The sequence below is a fragment of the Macaca fascicularis genome, chromosome 10 (genome assembly GCF_037993035.2).
Source record: "Macaca fascicularis isolate 582-1 chromosome 10, T2T-MFA8v1.1".
Classification (NCBI taxonomy): domain Eukaryota; kingdom Metazoa; phylum Chordata; class Mammalia; order Primates; family Cercopithecidae; genus Macaca; species Macaca fascicularis.
Window position 1 is genome coordinate 35,649,206 of NC_088384.1, and position 19,992 is coordinate 35,669,197.

General features: G+C 46.9%; 2 pseudogenes; one reads left to right on the forward strand and one right to left on the reverse strand.

Moving 5' to 3' along the window:
• The window catches only part of LOC102125700 (phosphatidylinositol 3,4,5-trisphosphate 3-phosphatase TPTE2-like), a 347,382-nt pseudogene that overhangs the window by 82,419 nt on the left and 244,971 nt on the right, over positions 1 to 19,992 (forward strand).
• The window catches only part of LOC135965493 (uncharacterized), a 48,052-nt pseudogene that overhangs the window by 18,908 nt on the left and 9,152 nt on the right, over positions 1 to 19,992 (reverse strand).

Genomic DNA, 19,992 nt, shown 5'->3' on the forward strand with positions numbered 1-19,992 from the left:
CAACCAAAGAAGATTAGTCTAAGATGAAAGTTTACTAGCCAGAAAATAGCTCATTTTGTCTGTTCTTCTCAGCCTGCCCAGCTACTTAGGTCATAAGTCAAATACTTGAAGTGCCCCTGAGCTGACTAGGATAGCAATGCATTGTGGGCTGCAACAAAATGCAGTAAGACAACCCTAGAAAAATACCTAAAGTCTCTCCCCAAAAATCAATAGGCAACACCTGGGAAGATTGTGACCCCACAGTTCTCAGCCTATGAGGAACCAGGGGAGGGACCTGCACACTAGGGGATAAATTGCTTGTGGAAAGTGTGCTGGGTGTGTCTGCCCATCAGACACCGGATCTTGCAACACTGTCATTAAAAGTCTCACTTTCTGCCAGGTGGAGTGGCTCACACCTGTAATCCCAACACTTTGGGAAGCTGAGGTGGGCAGATTACCTGAGGTCTGGAGTTCGAGACCAGTCTGGCCAACATGCTGAAACACCATCTCCACTGAGAATACAAAAATTAGCTGGGCATGGAGACACATGCGTGTAATCCCAGCTACTCGGGAGGTTGTGGCAGGAGAATTCATTGAGCCCAGGAGATGGAGCTGAGATTGCACCACTGCACTCTGGCCTGGCAAACTGAGTGAGACTCTGTCTCAAAAAGGAAAAAAAAAAAAAAAAAAAAAAAGGAAAGAAAATCTCACTCTTGCTGTTTTTCAGCTCCCTGAGTCCATTCTTTGGGTTTGGACTGGTGAGTTTGTTTCTCACATCAGAAAACCAACAGTTCCTTACAAGACAAAGAAAGGTGTTCTTACCTGGACATCATCATCACCATCATCATCATCACCCCAGTCATCATCTTCACTTGGTGGTAGGCATACTAAACTCAGGTTGTCCATAGAAAAAGCTGGAAGGACACAAGAAAGATCAGTGCACCGATGGTTGGTGACTGTGAGTCACTCAGGGAGCTTTTCTGGATGTGGTGTATGGAGGTGGTTGATTAACAAGCATGAACTGAGTTGATGCTGGGCTATTCCCCTGAGTGGAAGAGGGATGGCAAAGGAGGGGATCAGGAAAGACATGAGACATGGAAGCCTTGGCCTTGTACTAAAGACATCATGCAGCAACACAAAACAGTCAACCCAAAATGGAAATAAAGCACACACTAAGGGTCAATGGAAGAATGCCTTCCTCCGTCTCAAATGTTTTGAAACTCTACGAAACAAACAGCATTTTCTTAACGTATTCAAGACTGTGTAAGTACATTAGGACCCAGTTATGCTGGTACTACATGTAGCATCTGTTTTAAAGGATTAGTTACTTAATTTATTGGTGAAAAGGATTCAATTTTACCCAAATTACTCTGCTCTACTGATCATACATTTTTGTTTGTTTGTTTGTTTGTTCATTTGTTAGTTTGTTTGTTTCTGAAATGGAGTCTCACTGTCATCCAGGCTGGAGTACTGTGGCACGATATTGGCTCACTGCAAGCTCCACCTCCTGGGTTCACACCATTCTCCTATTTTAGACTCTGGAGTAGCTGGGACTACAGGCACCCGACACCACGCCTGGCTAATTTTTTTTGTATTTTCAGTAGAGACGGGATTTCACCATGTTATCCAGGATGGTCTCCATCTCCTGACCTCATAATCTGCCCACCGCAGCCTCCCAAAGTGCTGGGATTACAGGCATGAGTCACGGCACCAGACAGATCACAATTTCTTTTTCATAGAGGTCATTTAAAAAATTAAGTATTAAAATGATAAAATTAAAAATAGTCATGATTTCCTCTTTGTAAGTCTTCTTCTGGAACCATGGTGTGTGCACACAATTTTTTGGGTTCCTGTGATCAAGGGCTTCAGCAGCTCTGTGTTGCTCTCCCTCAGGAAATTCCCTAAAGATTAGGCTTCATTCAAACAGGCCAAGTTCACACAGCCTGCGCAACCTACACCAGCGAAGCTGAGAGACATGACTCTGAAAACTTTCTGCCATGAGGATAAGTTTCCAGGTTCAAATATACATGAGCTACTGAAATGAGGAAATGCATACCAATAGAAAATGAGCAAATTCATGAAAAACTGTCCCTGATCATGGGGGTGATTTTTGGTTAACTAGCATACATAATATTTTTTATTTGATGCATAATCATTCAGACAGACAAAATATTGGCAAAAGATACAAATTTGACCAGGCACGGTGGCTCATGCTCGTAATCCTAGCACTTTGGGAGGCCAAGGTGGGTGGATCATGAGGTCAAGAGATCAAGACCATCCCGGCCAACAAGGTAAAATCACATCTCTACTAAAACTACAAAAATTAGCTGGATGTGGTGGCATGCATCTGTAGACCCAGCTACTCAGGAGGATAAGGCAGGAGAATCACTTGAACCCGGGAGGTGGAGGTGGCAGTGAGCAGAGATCATATCATTGCACACCTGTATGGTGACAGAGTGAGACTCTGTCTCAAAGACAAAAAAACAAAAAAAGAAATCACAAATTCATATCAGTCACATTAAATCTAACTAATCAGCTGTCATCATAAAGATTCTAGAAAGTAAAGAACATAGAAATAAGTTGAAAGGCTTCCCATATTCATGGATAGGAAGACTAAACCTAACTAACACACAATACTACACACATGATCTACAGACTAACAACAACAGCTACCAAACTGGCAATAGCCATCTGTGCAGAAATGGAAAAGATAATCCTAATATTTTAATGAACTTTTATGTGCCTCAAATAGCCATGGCAACATTGAAAAAGAATAGTGTTGGAAGATGCACATTCATGAGATTGAAATCTAAAAATAAAAATTAAAAAAAAAAAACAGAAAAATTCAGACAGCATGCTTCTAGTGTGGGGGGCACCCATAAGTATCACAGATATAGAATCGAGAGCACAGAATTAAATGCATACATACAGAGTCAGCTGATCTTCAACAAAGGTGCCAAGAATACACAATGGGGAAAGGAAAACGACTTCCACAAATGATGGTAAAACTGCATATTCTCATTCACATGAAGAAATGGAATACTGACAGTGTGCTCAAGGCTGTGTTTCTCCCTCCATTTCTAAGACACTGGAGCTTTTCAGTGAGCCCACAGTGAATTTTCATTCTGTCCTCCATGCCCAAGGAGATGTCTTGATACCAGAGGTAAACAGCAAGGACAGAAAAATGAATGTGCTGCCATGAAAACTATGTTCATAATGTATGGATCAATCTCTCCTATGCATCTGGGCACACCGCAGAAGAGTTTTATATTCAGGATTAAGTAACTGCCTGTCACAGAACTGTGTCCCAAACCAAAGGCTCTGATATTTTGCAGTGGCACAGGCAGAAAAGAACAGGTATTCTCTGAAAAATCATGTTTAAATAATAAACCAAGAACAGGTGATTGAAAACACAGGATACTCAAAAGCCCATGAACATACTACTCCTCACCATGATGACATTAAACTCTGAAAATAACAAATGCGGCTTATATTAACTTTTTCTTTTTCTCTTTCTATTCCCTCCCTAAGCCTCCCAAGCAGCAGGTATAATATGAAGGTTCTTGGAAATGCTGTTTTATTAGACCCCATCTGATGTCTTGTTGCCTACCTGGAAAGGCATCCTCTTCCCTGCTGAGATTTTCCAGAATCCACTCTCTAGAACCACCAACATCAGGATAAGTCAGTGAGAGGTGCACTCACTTCTCCTCCTCCCAGTGAAGACTCACTGGCTCACATAAAATCTCCTGGTTGGTCCTCTAGGTTCACACACATTAATACAGCCGCTCTGGTCATAGCTATACACTTGCAAAATCATTTTCTCTCACCAGACCCCCAACATTTTTTAACAGGAATCCAGATTAAGGTTTCTATATATTCAAGCCAGCAAATTTGTTTCTCAGAAAATGAGTTAGTTCAAGGTACGTACCCAGGACAGGTGATGGTAAAATCTGCAATGAGACAAAAGAAGATGCTATGAGGATCAGATCAATTCTGCTGCCCCCTTACACAGATCCGTTCGTCTGTTGATGACTTCAGAAAACTACTTTTGAAACAGTGGTTGAGTCCATGTCAAAGACAAAACACTCTAGCATAGAAGACGTGCATGGAAAAGACAAGAGCTTTTCTCACAGAATTTCTTTGAAGTTTATTTAGATTGGTAAACTCACAATGCCTAATTCGAAGAGGAAAACTGGTGTGGAGGAAAATGCCTCTGCATTACAGTTGATGATTGCTGCTGTCATTCAAAAACATCCTACCATGTCATGTATTAGATGGGAAGACATTCCCAGTGAACTACACCCCAAGAAGGACTATTGTGTATGTTGTACATAATGTGTCCCATCATATCCTTATACCAAAATTAATTGAGAGGGAAAGAAATCAGGTGAAGGAAATAGTGTATACAGTGGTCCATTTTTAAGACAAAGTGTCTTGAAGTTGTTTAGCTCAGTAAAGCACAGAAGAAATACTAGGCTCATGGTTGGATGGGCAATGCCAGCTTGTTGGGTCCCCCTTCCACCTCGCTTAGTTCTCCTCACTTTAACAATGAAGTACAGTCTAAGTTATAAGTTTACTAGCCTGCAAAATAGCTTGCTTGGTCTGTTCTTCTCAGCCTGCCCAGCTACTTAGGTCATAAGTCAAATACTTGAAGAGCTCCTAAGCTGACTAGGATGGCAATGAATTGTGGGCTTCCACAAAATGCAGTAAGACAACCATAAATATATATATATATATATAAAATATATATATATTTATATTTTTATATATATATATATATATCTTGCAAGACCATCATTAAAATTCTCACTTTCTCTGTTCTGCAGGCCTCTGAGTCCATTCTTTGGGTTTCAATGGGTGAGTTTGTTTCTCACATCAGGAAAGCACCATTTCCTTAGAATGCAAAGAAAGGGAGTCTTACCTGGGCATCATCATTATCTTCCTCACTTGGTGGTAGAGATTTTAAACTCAGGCTGTCCTCAGGGGGGCCTAAAAGGACACAGAGTTAATGGCAGTGCCCTGGTGGTTGGAAACTGTGGGTCCCTCAGGGAGCTTTGCTGGATGTGGCATATGGAGCGTGGGACTGAAGATTCTGAGACCATCTCAGAGAAACAACTATGTTCAAGTAGTGAGCATGAGGGAGTCTCACCAGATATCTCGCATCTTAGTCAGTGCCTGGACCTAATAAGACTCTGCATTCCCAAGTCAAAGACCAAGGCTTTGATGTTTGCTGTGACATAGACAGGAAAAACTGATCTTCTGATAACCATTAAACACCAGAGCAAGAAAAAAAATGGTTACAAACACAGCACACAAAGCCCATGGAGGCAAATGACCTCATCTCTATCTTATTAAAATACAAAAGGAACAAGTCACACTTCTACACGTATTTCCTTTGGTTCTGATTTCATTGCCCTTTTCCTGATTTCCAAAGCAACAAGTGTCACCCAACTGCTCCCAGAGATCCTCCTAGACTATCATGCTCTACCTGCAGGTCTGCCTCATCGCAGCTGCCCTCATGGACAGTGTCAATTGGCCAATCTTTAGAGACAAAAACTCCACAAGAAGTTATTCCAAAGGGCAACTTGCCCACCCTCCTACTCCAGGTGAGGCCACACTGGGTTGTACGAGATCACTCTGCCCTTCCCGCAGTGTTGTCAGACTCTCCCTGGACTCTGGCGAGTCAGAGGTCACTAGAAAGGCATTGCTCACACTTGCCAGCCTTCAAGTGAGAAAGAGGAACTGAAGGAACCACCCTTCAACTTTTTCCTTCCAATGGCCCATTATAGGTCTCACCTCCAATCTCACAGCCCTGAGATTCCCACTTTAAGGTGCACGCTTTGAGTTAGAGGAGTTCAATAATCAGCCCCTCAGCCAGGCTTACAGCAGATGTGAAAGAACATTCTGCGGGGATGGAAATCTCTCTGCTGCATGAACAAAAGGCTACTGGGGGATTGCATGGTGGCTGTTGAGATGAAGTTCTGAATTTTTTTTTTTTTTTCGAGACAGAGTTTCACTCTTGCTGCCCAGGCTGGAGTACAACGGCATGATCTCGGCTCACTGCAACCTCTGCCTCCCGGACTCAGGAGATTCTTCTGTCTCGGTCTCCTGAGTAGCCGGGTTCACAGGCATGCACCACCACACATGGGCTAATTTTTGCATTTTTAGTAGAGATGGGGTTTCACCATGTTGGCCAGGTTGGTCTCGAACTCCTGACCTCAGCGGATCCACCCGCCCCGGCCTCCCACAGTGCTGGAATTACAGGTATGAGACGCCATGCCCAGCCCTGAACTTTTAATTGTAAATATTTAAATGTATTTAAATATGAAGAGGCACATATATGACGGAGAACCACACTAGAGGGCACAGGAGACCCAGACATGAGGAAGACATGACTCCCCTCACCTGGTGTTTTCTTGCAAAATAGTTCGCAGCTCTGCTCCTACCATACATTTATGGTTACTTAGTGAACATCTGCAAAAGGTCCAGTCACTGTGTGGGGCTGGGGATATAACAATGAGGACAACATCCAGATCCAGAGGGATGCCAGCAGGGGGGACACATGCACACAAGGGAAGAGCGTGGCCCTGCACACCCTGTCTAGACAGCAGCAGGAGCCGAGGGCCAGAGGCACCTCACTGTCCTCAAGAGCTCAACCTCATCTCCAGGGACCCTGACTCAGAAGCTGGGGCAGGCTCCAGGATTGGTGTAGGGCTCAACAGGCTGGACAGACTGAGAAGGGAACATTTCCACACCTGCGCTAGATCCCAGCCCAGGGCTGACCTAGAACTCATCCCAGGGATGTGTTCACTGCAATGCCCATGGGGCCTAACAGGTTCTCCCCAGGACTGACCTCTGGGATAAGGACTAATGAGGAAGACACAGTCACTGCCCTGGCAGGAAATGCCCATAGCCAGGGTTCCTCTATCCAACCTGTGGGAAGACACAACACAGATAGAGTTTGACACTGAAGATTCCAAACCTTCTATAAAATAAATGGAAACTGATGTGTTCTGGATTCCACAGAAGGGTTGCAAGGATGAGCTGGACTCTGGAATCAGTCACCATCCCTTTGCTGAGCTCCTGGTGCACTGGAACTCATGTCCCTCCCCACCTCCCCTGCTACTCGGGAGTGCTGTAGCTACAGGCCCAGTGTTAGGGGGTCTGTCCCATTGAAACACATTTCAGCCAGGCACGGTGGCTCACACCTGTAATCCCAGCATTTTGGGAGGCCGAGGCGAGTGGATCACCTGATGTCAGGAGTTCGAGACCAGCCTGGCCAACATGCAGAAACCTCGTCTCTATTACAAATACAAAAATTAGCTGGGCATGCTGGCCCATGCCTGTAATTCCAGCTACTCAGCAGACTGAGGCAGGAGAATTACTTGAACTTGGGAGGTGGACGTTGCAGTGAGCTGAGATCGCACCACTGCACTCCAGCGAATGAGATCGCACCACTCACTCCAGAGTGAGACTCCATCTCAAAAAATAAAAGAAAAAGGAAGACCACACACACACATTTCTGGGCCAGAAAACCCTTGGCCAACAGTGTCTCCTCAAGGACCATCCCTCAAGTGACTTCCAGAAGAGGTGAAAAAGAAAAACTCATCTGAGGCTGAGGCAAGAGAATGGCCTGAACCCAGGAGACGGAGCTTGCAGTGAGCCGAGATCGTGCCACTGCACTCCAGCCTGGGGGACAGAGCGAGACTCTGTCTCAAAAAAAAAAAAAAAAAAAAAAAAAAAAAGAAAAACTCATCTGTTCCAGCCCCAGGAATATCAGGCCTGGGACCTGTCTGTGTCTGTCCTGACCCTGAAGTCCATCCCTGCTGACTTGTGTCCTGTCTGCTCTCTGTCAGACAAGTGGGGACCTGATTCCTGTTCTGACCCCTCACCAATTTCTGCTGGTGTCACGGCCATCATTGCACAAAGAGATGGAGATGACAAGAGAAAGCAATGAAACTCCATTCTTGAGGCATTTAGGATGATGTCCACACCATGCTCTCGGCAGGCAGGAAGGCCAGGTCCTGCTCACTCCTACTCAGAAGGGGTCTCAAAGGTATGAGTACTCACCCTGTGATATTTCTCCTCGGCTCTTCCCTTTTTTCTTTTTTTTGAGACGGAGTCTAGCTCAGTCACTCAGGCTGGAGTGCAATGGTTCGATCTCGGCTCACTGTAACCTCTGCCTCCTGGGTACAAGTGGTTCTGATGCCTCAGCCTCCTGAGTAGCTGGCATTACAGGCACCTGCCACCACTCCCAGCTCATTTTTGCATTTTCAGTAGAGACAGGGTTTCACCAGGCTGCCCAGGCTGGTTTCGAACTCCTAACTTCAGACAATCCATCCACCTCCTAATTTTTTTTTTTTTTTAAGTTCTGCGATACATGTGCAGGATGTACAGGTTGCTTACATAGGTAAAAGTGTGCCATGGTGCCTTGCTGCACCTGTCAACCCATCACCTAAGTATTAAGTCCTGCATGCATTAGCTGTTTATCCAGATGCTCTCCCTTCCCCTGCCCACTGACAGGCCCCAGTGTGTGTCATTCGCCTCTCTAACACTGTACATATGCTAAGACCACTCCCTTGCTGATGACAATTCTAAGTGATGGGTCACGGGGACTCTCTTGCCTGTTTTTGTCTGGAGAGACTGCCTGGCTTCAGGTTCCAGATAGGAGTGAGGACCTGGAGTGCAGTGTGAGAAACAGATGGCTCAGTGAAGAGCTGTGATCATCCACTAGAGTCCCTGGAGACAGCCATATCATTTAGACGGTGTGGGTATGTGTGCAGGAGGGCTGGAAGGTAGCTAGGGGTGAATCAATGTGTAGTGATTGTGAGTGTGTCTGTAAATGTGTGTTTTATCCCTAAAATGTGGCCCCACATGCCCAGCACAGTACAAGTGTCACTTTTCTTGAATTGCTGGCCTATGTGGTCCTCTCACCTCAGCCTCCCAAGTCATGTCATTCTTCTAATAGAAAGGAAGAGAAACTTCAGCACCACCATACTCTTTACATAAGTGACCTCTTTCTTCCCTCACCACAGCTGTACCTGAAGGTCAGTTTAATATCCCTACTCCTTAGATGGAGAGAGTGCAGAAAGGAGTGAACCCAGATTTTGACCTCCTGAATGGAAGAGGCAAAAGTGAACCCAGAAATGGGTCCCAATGTTGATGGTCTGTATGACTCAACTGTGTCATCACTGAGGCTTGGTGATAAGACCCCACACCAGGGAGTTCCAGCACCTATGTGTGTCCCTGGAACTGTGTGGCCCATAAGCTGCCAAACTTTGCCCATCATCAACTGGGGCCCCAGTGGTCACATAACCCTGGGTAGCAAAAAGTACAGGGAACAAGAGATGTTGGCATGGACATTACTGTGAAATACACATAGAAAGCCCACAGGCTTCTGGTCAGCTCGCAGATTCTGAGAATTGTAAGGGATCATGTAGAACAGTGCAGGTCAACATCTGTCAGTGCTGGGCTCATTCCTCAGCACTTGGTCAAAGCAGGGAAGATCAGGAAGATACTGCATTGTATTTCATAATACGACTACCTCAAACCTTAGAAATGCTCCAATCCATGGCTGGGTGTGGTGGCTCAAACCTGTAATCCCAGCATTTTGGGAGGCCGAGGTAGTAGATCACCTGAGGTCAGGAGTTTGAGACCAGCCTGGCCAACATGGTGAAAGCCTGTCTCTACTAAAAATGCAAAAATTAGCCAGGCATGGTGGCCCATACCTGTAATCCCAGCTACTTGGGAGACTGAGGCTGCAGAATCGCTTGAACCTGAGAGGTGGAGGTTGCAGTGAGCTAAGATTGAGCCACTGCACACTCCAGCCTGGGTGACAGTGAGACTCTGTCTCCAAAAAATAAAGAAATAAATAAAAAGAGATGCTCCAATCCATAGCAGACAGACAAGGGCCAGTGCCACATCAGAACTCAGGACAACATTATCATTAGCCTGGTGCCCATCACCCTCACTGGAGACCTCCTGCACAGCTAGGTGAGTGAGGCTCAGCACTCACCAGGTACTGATCCCTGTGATGGACTGTCCCACTGTCGGGGGCTGGGGCGAGCATGAGCAGCCACTGACTCAGTGGACGCACACACAGTGCAAAGAAATGGAAGATGTGGGCTGGGCGCGGTGGCTCATGCATATAATCCCAGCACTTTGGGAGGCCGAGGCAGGTGGATCACAAGGTGAGGAAATTGTGGCCGTTCTGGCGAACACGGTGAAACCCCGTCTCTACTAAAAATACAAAAACATAACCAGGTGTAGTGGCAGGCAACTGTAGTCCCTATTCAGGAGGCTGAGGTTAAAGAATCACTTGTACCCAGGAAACACAGGTTGCAGTGATCTGAGATCACACCACTGCACTCCAGCCAGGGCAACAGACCAAGACTCCATCTAAATAAATAAATAAATACATAAAAATTTGAAAAAATAAGCTACCATAAGGGATGGTAGAAAAGAAACAATCTGACCCTTACCTGATTCCTCTATTTAGGTACCAAACTGGCCAGATACGTAAGCTAGAGAATGGGATGGGGATTCCAAAATTGGGGTATTTGAATTTTCATTGCAAAAAGGGCTCTCCCTTTTCTAGATCAAAAAAGCCTCAATGACAAAGACAAGAGGCAGAGTCAGCTTTGCCCCCATGCCCCAGATCTGGGAAAGCTGGCTATGGGCAGGAGGGAGCTGGAAGCTGAGGATGTCTCTGGGGATGAGGCTATGGGAAGGGGGTGAGGGTGGCCATAGGTGTGCCAGTAAGTAAACGGCACCCGTGGCTTTTTTACCTGTGGGCATCTTTTGGTTGCCGATGTGCTGCAGTTCGTCGCCCTCTGTGGCTCCCACATCCAGCTTGCCAGGCTCTACAGTATGGATTCTGATGTTGCAGCAGCCACAGCCTCATAAATAACAGATTCATAACAGGGCGCCACCTTCCCCCTGCACCAGCTACAGGTGGAGTCGATACAACAGGTCAGTACACACCCCATGGGGCACCCACACTCCTCTCCACTCCTGCCTGAGACTTTGATGAAACTGAAATGATGCTGTCCTAGCAGCCACACTACTGAAGGTGACACAACACTTGTAGAAGCAGCCTGACCCCAGGCAGATCTGGGGCCTCAGCCCTTACTCTGCCGCCATCTCCCAAACTGGCTGATCTATGAGGTCGGGGACCTGCTGTCTTCTCTGAAAAATAAATGAACACGACAAGCGCCGAGAGGCACAAAAACTGCCGTGAGACAGCACAGTCGGAGCTCCTCCTCCTTCCACTACCAGCTACCGACTGAGGGTTGCTGGCCCTGGCTGATGCCTATAACCACAAAGCTTCCTATGTCACCTGCTTACCAGGAAACAGCCAGGTCAGGCTAGTGACTCACAATGTCCAGCCCCACAGCCCCACACAATGCCTCACAATGCCCATCCCTGCTGCTGCCCACCTTGTGGCCACCCTGCCCCTCTGTGGTGACGGCACTACTCAGCCTTTTATTCACCCTGGGCTGCCTGAGCTTTCCAGTCCTGAGGAAAGTGCACGGGAGTTATTACTGGAAGTCACCCTTGGCAAGAAACTCAATAGAAAACCCTGGTACAACTAGGCACGGTGGCTCATGCCTGGAATCCTAGCACTTTGGGAGCCTGACGGGGGTGGATCACTAACCCCATCTCTACTAAAAATATAAAAATTAGCCTGGCGTGGTAGCAGGCGCTTGTAGTCCCATCTACTCAAGAGTCTGAGGCAGGAGAATTGTTTGAACCTGGGAGTTACAGGTTGCAGTGAGCCAAGATCATGCCACTGAACTCCAGCCTGGGCCAAAGAGAGAGATTCTGTCTCAAAAAAAAAAAAAAAAAAAAAAGAGAGAGAGACATTATGTTCATCTGGAAGAACAGGTAAGGCTAAAGGTAGTGGAAATGACTGCAGTGGATGGAAAAGTCTTGTGATCATTTGGGAGACAGAACAGGAAGCGCTAGATGATTAGATGTGGAAGAACAGGGCAAGTAAATGGAAAAACAGGCTGCTGAGGCTCTAGTTTGAAGGACTGGGTAAATAGCAATGACTTTCTCCTACACAGAGAATGTAGGAAGAGGAATAGGTAAGTTTTCAGTTTCAGGATAGTTTTCAGTTGGGTGCAATGACTCACGCCTGTAATCCCAGCACTTTGGGAGGCCGAGCTGGGCGGATTATGAGGTCAGGGGTTTGAGACCAGCCTGGCCAACATGGTGATACCGCATCTCTACTAAAATTACAAAAATTAGCCAGATGCGATGGCGGGTGCCTGTAGTCCCAGCTTCTCAGGAGACTAAGGCAGGAGACTCACTTGGACCCAGGTCGTGGAGTTTGCAGTGAGCCGAGATCGTGCCACTGCACTCTAGCCTGAGTGATGGAGCGACACTGCGTCTCAAAAAAAAAAAAAAAAAAAAAAAAAAAAGACATAGCTTTGGACTCTTAAGTATTGCATTCAAATGGAGCTCTCTGGTAGAAAGTTAGATAGAAACCTCTGTAGGATAACTCCATTCTGTGACATCAAAAGTCACGTTTTTAAAAAAAACGCATACAAAGTCAAACCATTACGGAAATTTCCTAAAATTTGCATACTAAAATTACTTTCCTTTTTTTTTTTTTTTTTTTTGAGACAGTCTTTGCTCTGTCACCCAGGCTGGGGTGCAGTGGCACGATCTAAGCTCACAGCAACCTTTGCCTCCTGGGTTTATGCCATTCTCCTGCCTCAGCCTCCGGGGTAGCTGGGACTACAGGCGTCCGCCACCTCGCCTGGCTAGTTTTCTGTACTTTTTTTTTAGTAGAGACGGGATTTCACCGTGTTAGCCAGGATGGTCTCGATCTCCTGACCTCATGATCCGTCCGTCTCGGCCTCCCAAAGTGCTGGGATTACAGGTTTGAGCCACCGCGCCCGACCTTGTTATTACCTTCTTACAGGAACTTTGAATTTACAATCGTAGTGAATGAGGTGTCATGTAAAATAAAGCTGCTATATAAAAATGACATTTAAATTTTTTTGTCATCAGAGCATATAAAAAACAATTGCAGCCATGGGTATGGCAGGGATTGCTTTAAAAAGCTGTGTCTAATGAGGGGAGCTGGAAAGAAAGGAGACTTGGGGGCCAGGTGTGGTGGCTCACACCCGTAATCCCAACACTTTGGGAGGCCTACGCAGGCGGATCACCTGAGGTCAGGAGGAGTTTGAGACCAGCCTTGCCAACATGGCAAAACCCCGTCTCTACTAAAAATACAAAAACAATTGGGTGTTGCAGTGGGCCCTACAATCCCAGCTATTCGGGTGGCTCAGGCAGGAGAATTGCTTGAACCCAGGACACGGATGTTGCAGTGAGCTAAGATGGTGCCACTGCACTCCAGCATGGGTGACAGAGCAAGACTCTGTCTAAAAAACAAAATGGAAAAGAAAGAAGACTTGGGGAATAGGGAGGTTTAAGTGGCATTAAGTAAAGCCTACAAATGTGAGCAGTGAGAGTCAGGGTACCTGAGTGTTCATCAGAAATGGCTGATCGGGTGAGTCTCATCACAATGGAGCTGGTGTCTGCTTCTCATTTCTCTAATGGCCGTACCTAGCACAGTACCTGATCAATAGGGACTCAACACATAATACCCCGATGAACCCAGAAAAATTCTGCCAGTTCAAAACTATGTCCATACCCACCAACTTCCCTCATGGAGTTTTACTTCTTTCACTTACTGTAATGTTTTCAAGTTCATCCCTCCTGTGGCCGGTATCCATAGTTTCTTTTCTTTGTATAACTGAGCAGCACTCCACTGTATGCACACACCACATGGGTCTATCTATTCTCTAGCTGACGGACACTTGGGTTGTTTCCAGTTGTTGCCTGCAGTGAGTGAGGTTGCTGAGAACATTTATGTATACGTCTTTTTGAACACATGCTTTCATTTCTTCTAGATAAATTCCTAGCACTGGAATTGCTAGGTCAAATAGCTATTTTATGCTTAACTTCTTTTTTTGCTTTCTTATTTGTAGAAAATATTATACTGATACATAATATTGAACATTTTTATGAGGCGCATGTACTGTTTGGTTCCATGCATCCAACATGTCATCATTAAGACAGTGAATTTGGAGTATGGCCTTGAGTATTTACCATTTCTATGTGTTGAGTATATTTGAAGTTCTCTCTTGAAGCTATTTTGAAATATACAATACATTATTGCTAACCATAGCCACCCTACTCTGCTATCCAACATTAGAACACACTCCTTGCATCTAACTGTAGGTGTGTATTCATTGACCAACCTCTCTGCATTCCCTTTTCATACCGGGAGGAGAGAGGAAGGAGGGAAAGGAGCTGTGGGTGGCTGAATTAGGGCCCAGGGATGGCTGTGTCCCAGTCCCGGGACCTGTCCATGTGCTGTGTTGTGTGGCCACAGGGACTTTACAGATGTGAGGATGTGAAGGAGCCTGAGGTGGAAGACGATCCTGGGTTATCTGGGTGGGTCCAAGGTGCGGTCTTTATAAGGGAAAGGAGGAGGCAGGAGGATCAGAGTGAGAGCAGGTGTGGGGGTGGAGGGAAAGAAAGGGAGAGAAAGAGGGAGGGTGAGAGAAGACGGTGGGGAGAGAGAGAGAAGCATGGGAGAGAGACTTGAAGATGCTGAGCTCTGGCTTTGAAGTTGGAGGAAGGGGCCAGGAGCCCAGGGTGTCCTCTAGAAGCTGGAAAAATCCTGGAAATGGATTCTCCCCAGAGCCCTCAGAAGGAGCCTGGCCTAACTGGCACCCTGATTTTAGCACTCTAGGATTCATTTTGGACGTCTGACCCCACACCAGGGAGAGAATCAACACGTGATGCTTTAAGCCTCTAAATTAGCAGTCATTTGTGACAGCAGCCACAGGAAAGTCAAACCGGAGCCATCAGAGAGACTCCCTAGGATGCCCTGAGTGTCCTTCCTTGGCCCCACCATCAGAAACACAGGCCTGACCACTGGTGGTGCCCCCACCCCTCTAACACCCTGCTCAGCAGGAACCATGCAGGAGGGGCTGGGTGTGGCTGGGCCATGCTCTCCCCCCACACCTTCTTCTCAGAGAGCAGCTGGAGCCCCAGACCCAGGGAGCCTCACAGAGAAATTCCCATCACAGGACCTGATTTTCCATCTGAGGCTCAGGATCCAATGGAGAAGTGTTTCCCAAAAATGATGCTTCCTCCAAAGATGGTCAGTGACTTTCTGTGCCAAACATCTGAGAAAATCTCCATGTCCTAGGGCTGCCAGGCAGTCACTTGTGCACACGTCAGAGCCCAAATCCCATCAGTAGTGAGGCCTTGGATAAAACACATCCCCACTTTTAATTATGATGAGCTGCCTGGCCTCAGCATTGAAAACACCAACTTCCTTTGAGCAAACACTTGTTTAATCTCTTAGAAATGATGGAGCACACCAGCCTGAACAACTGGTGAAAATCTATCTCTAATAAAAATACAAACATTAGCTGGGTGTTGTAGCATGTACCTGTAATCCCAGCTACTCAGGAGGCTGAGGCAGGAGAACTCGTTGAACCAGGGAGGCAGAGGTTATGGTGAGCTAAGATCGTGCCATTGCACTCCAGCCTGGGCGAGAGCAAGACTCCATCTAAAAAAAAAGAAAGAAAGAAATGATGGAGCACCTATTGCCATTCTTGCACTGGTTCCTGGGGAGCTCAGAGCCTATCTTTTACAAGTGTCCTGAGCCTCTTGCAGGCCTTTCATGTGTGTTTCCTTCCTGACTTCCTCCTATTTTTCTCACACCTCTGAACCTGCTGTCAGGTGAAAAATCAAAGTGGGCTCCAAATTTAAGAGCTCATGAATTTGATGGTGTGGGAGTGTCCTAGACAGTCCAGCCCTTGGGGGTGGGGAGTTGGGCAGAGAGGAAGGACGGCATTCCAGGGGCCAGAGCCAGAAGCACAGGGAGTCCAGGCCTAGAGTAGGATTTCCAGGCTGAGGAAAGAGAGGCCGTGGGTCAGGGGAAGGTCCAGACCAGGACAGGGACAGAGGGTGTATCTGGAGGCTCAGCCAGAAATAGCTCCCTCCAAAACACAGGCAGCGAGTTGGAGGGTGAGCTGCAAGGAGGAAGGGGAGGTGGGAGAGAATGGATGGACCGGTGTTCAGTGAGCCGACTCCTCCTATCCTGGCCTATGTCCCCAGGGGACACGACTGGGAGCCTGTGATCCTCTCCTCCAGGCTGCTTTCCCACTGGTGCCAGGATTCCCCCAATGCCACACTGAGCACCCAGGAGAAGCATAAAATTGTATGAGAGATAAGAAATGAAGAGAGGGAGCAGGATTTCTGGTTGACAAAGGATGTTTGAGGGTTTTCTGGGTACAAGGAGAAGGGCTGGATGGCTTGGGATGCAGAGAGACCCCTCCCCTGGGATCCTGCAGCTCCAGGCCCCTGTGGGTGCGGTGAGGGTTGGGAACCTATGAACATTCTGCAGGGGCCACTGTCTTTCTCCACGGTGCTCCCGTCATGCGTGACCTGGCAGCTGAAGATGTTGCGGGACCTCCACTGCTCAGGCGTCAGGCTCAGGTAGCCGCTGGCCACGTATTTGTTGCTCTGTTGGGAGGGCACAGTCATCTCCATGCCCTGGGTGATGGGGGTACCATCTGCCTTCCAGGTCACCATCAAGATTCCCGGATAGAAGTCACTCATGAGACACACCAGTGTGGCCTTGTTGGCTTGCATCTCCTCAGAAGATGGCGGAAACAGAGTGACTGAGCGGATGGCCTTGGGCTGACCTGTGTGGACAGAGGAGGGTGTGAGAGATGGCAGAGGTAGTGTGGGGTGCTGTGGAGCACCTCTCTCTGTCTAAAGTCTCTGGGAGGGTTCATGGTGTGGCCATCTGGTCCACCCAGGGTCTCTCCCTCCCTCTTAATTCCCTCCTTTCCACTAGAGCCCTCTGGAGAGCAGACAACCCTGCACCTTCCTAGGGGCCTTCCCAAGTCACCTTTGCCAGGTGTCCTGGCCCAGTCATTTCCTTTGCAGCCTCGGTTTCCCCGTGTGTACCCACAGCAGGCTGTGCTCCCTCCTTCTTGGTTTCTGGAGTTTAAGTTTGGAATCTAGGGGTCTCTCCCACAGCACACAAAATTGTCCTGGCAAGGTGTGGGGAGGCCTAAGCCTGGCATGGCCTGGAGCTTCCTGTCCCCTGGGACACCTGGCCCACTCATCTCTCCTGGTGAAGCACGGGCTCCACCCAAACAAACCCTGGGGCTCTGCCGTCGACCCCGTCCCACCAGCCCGACCACAGGACCCTTCACATCGGCTGGGTTCTTGGGGCTGCTTGCCCAGACTGAGCATGGTGGCACACACCTACAGTCCCAGCTACTTGGGAGGCTGAAGCAGGAGAATCACTTCAACCCAGGAGGTAGAGGTTTCAGTGAGCCAAGATTGTGCCACTGCAGTCCAGCCTGGGTGACAGAGCAGGACTCTGTCTTAAAAACATTAAAAAAAAAAAAAAGGCTCAAATGTGTCCTCTGAAAAGTGTGTTGGGTCTGTCAGTATACAGTATATAAAATGTATGAAAGGTAGCCTGTTCCAGAGTTAAGTTTGGAAAGCTGAGGACCATCTGCATATACAGAGCATCACAGCATGCCCTTTCCCTGCACCACAGTATCTTCAAAAATTCTTCCCTCCAATCCTTTTTTTTTTTTTTGAAGACAGGGTCTCACTCTGTCACCCAGGCTGGAGTGCAGTGGCATGATCACAGCTCACTGCAGCCTTGACCTCCTCAAGCGATCCTCCCAACTCAGCCTCCTGAGTAGCTGGGATTATAGGCGTGAGCCACTACACCCGGTTAGTTTTTTTTAATTTTTATTTTTAGAGATGGGGTCCCACAATGTTGCCCAGCTCATCTGGAACTCCTGCATATAAGCAATCCACCCACCTTGGCCTCCCAAAATGCTGAGATTACAGGCATGAACCACCACACCTGGCCTCCAATCTCTTCAAATTTCAGAACCTTACCTTTCTATCACTGTAACACTATTTCCCTCACAGGATGCACGGTTATTATCAAGAAAGGCAGGAAGGGTGAAGATTTCTAGCATTTCTCTCTCAGTCCCATTTGGTGCTTACATCTTATTTTGGGTTGCACTTGACATCTTGACATATGGAATACTTGTCAGGCTTAAAACAGCCTTAGAGTGATCATATGGGTAATCTTGATGAGAGATATGATCATTAAATTCTAACCAAAATGTAGCATCCAAACATAAGACAAATATTTACAAGTGATAAATCCTGCATGAAAGAGAAGATAACGGTGCCTACCTCTGATAATCTGTCCCAAACCAAGGCAGTACAATTCCTGCAAAGAAAAAAAACGAAAGCATGTCTGCTAGTTCCAGGCCTGTGTTAGAGAAGGCTCTTTCTAGGGGCACCAGAGGGAATGGAGTGTAATTCAAACTGGAAGGCTTTTAAAGTGAGCTAGCTCACCTATTGAGGCTATACCTTTTAACTCCACTCCACTGCAGTAGTCAGGACTCGTTCCAAGTGACAGAAACGCCACTCAAACTAGCTTAAGCCTAAAGACAGATTTATGGACTGTCTCATGGAATTCATAAACAAGACAGTTCTGACTATCTCTCAGAACTCATTGGCCTTAAGAACTCTGTGGAGCCAGAGACTCAAACACCACTCTCTTCTCTTGTCATTTCTCCGTTTCTTTGAGATTTGTCCTTATTTCTCAGCAATTCCCCCAACCCTCTAGTTCACATAATCTGAAGCATGGTTACAGGGAGCTCCTAAATTTTGTATTTTGCAATCAGAGAACCTGGTTCAACTCTCTTTCTGTCTCCGTTTGAAAAATCTGTGTAAGGACATTTATTGGACTGGCCTGGGCAGGTGCGTTCCCTTGAATCAATCAGCACTGGGCATAGGACAAGTTCACATAATAATCGGGCAACCTAGAAAAAGGAAGTAAGGAGCAGAGGCAGCCCTTAGAAGGCAAGTAGTGCCAGAACGACATTCCCATGGGTGTTCTCTGAATCAAAAACCCTACCATCCTGATGTTTTCTTTTGCATTCATTAATATTTGTGTGAGTCTGGAGAAATATACCATGTTCATGGATTGGAATACTCAATATCATAAAGATCAGTTCTCCTCAAAGTGATTTGTAGATTACATGTAATTCTTATCAAAATCCAAACACATTTCTTTCTTTTCTTATTTATTTATTTATTTACTTATTTCTTTAGAGACAGAGTCTCGCTCTGTCACCCAGGCTGGAGTGCAGTGGCACAATTTGGGCTCAGTGCAAGCTCTGCCTCCACATTCACGCCACTCTACTGCCTCAGTCTCACAAGTAGCTGGGACCACAGGTGCCCCCCACAACACCCGGCTTTCTTTTTTTCTTTTGTATTTTTGGTAGAGATGGGGCTTCACGGTTTTAGCCAGAATGGTCTCGAGTTCCTGACTTTGTGATCTGCCTGCCTCGGCCTCCCAAAGTGCTGGGATTACAGATGTGAGCCACTGCGTCCAGCGCTTTTTTTTTAAACAAACAGTCATCATTAGGATGAATCTCAACATACTTCTTAATAAATACTGACAAGCTGATTCTAATTTTGTTTTTAGAAAGCGTCTTGCTCTGTTGTCTAAGCTGGAGTATAGTGGTGCAATTACAGCTCACTGAAGCCTCAAACTCCTGGGCTCAAGCAATCCTCCCACCTCAGTCTCTCCAAGTGCTAGGATTAAAGATGTCTGCCACCATGCCCGGCTAATTCTAAATTTATATGAAAATGCAGGCTGGGTGTGGTGGCTCACGTCTAATCACAAAACTTTGGGAAGCAGAGGCAGGTGAATCACCTGAGGTCAAGAGTTCCAGATCAGCCTGGCCAACACAGCAAACCCCGTCTCTACTATAAAAACACAAAAAAGTTAGCCAAGTGTAGTGGCACCTGCCTGTAATCCCAGCTACTCAGGAGGCTGAGACAGGAGAAACACGTGAATCTGGGAGGCAGAGGTTACAGTGAGCTGAGATTGCACCATTGTACTCCAGCCTGGGCAAAAAG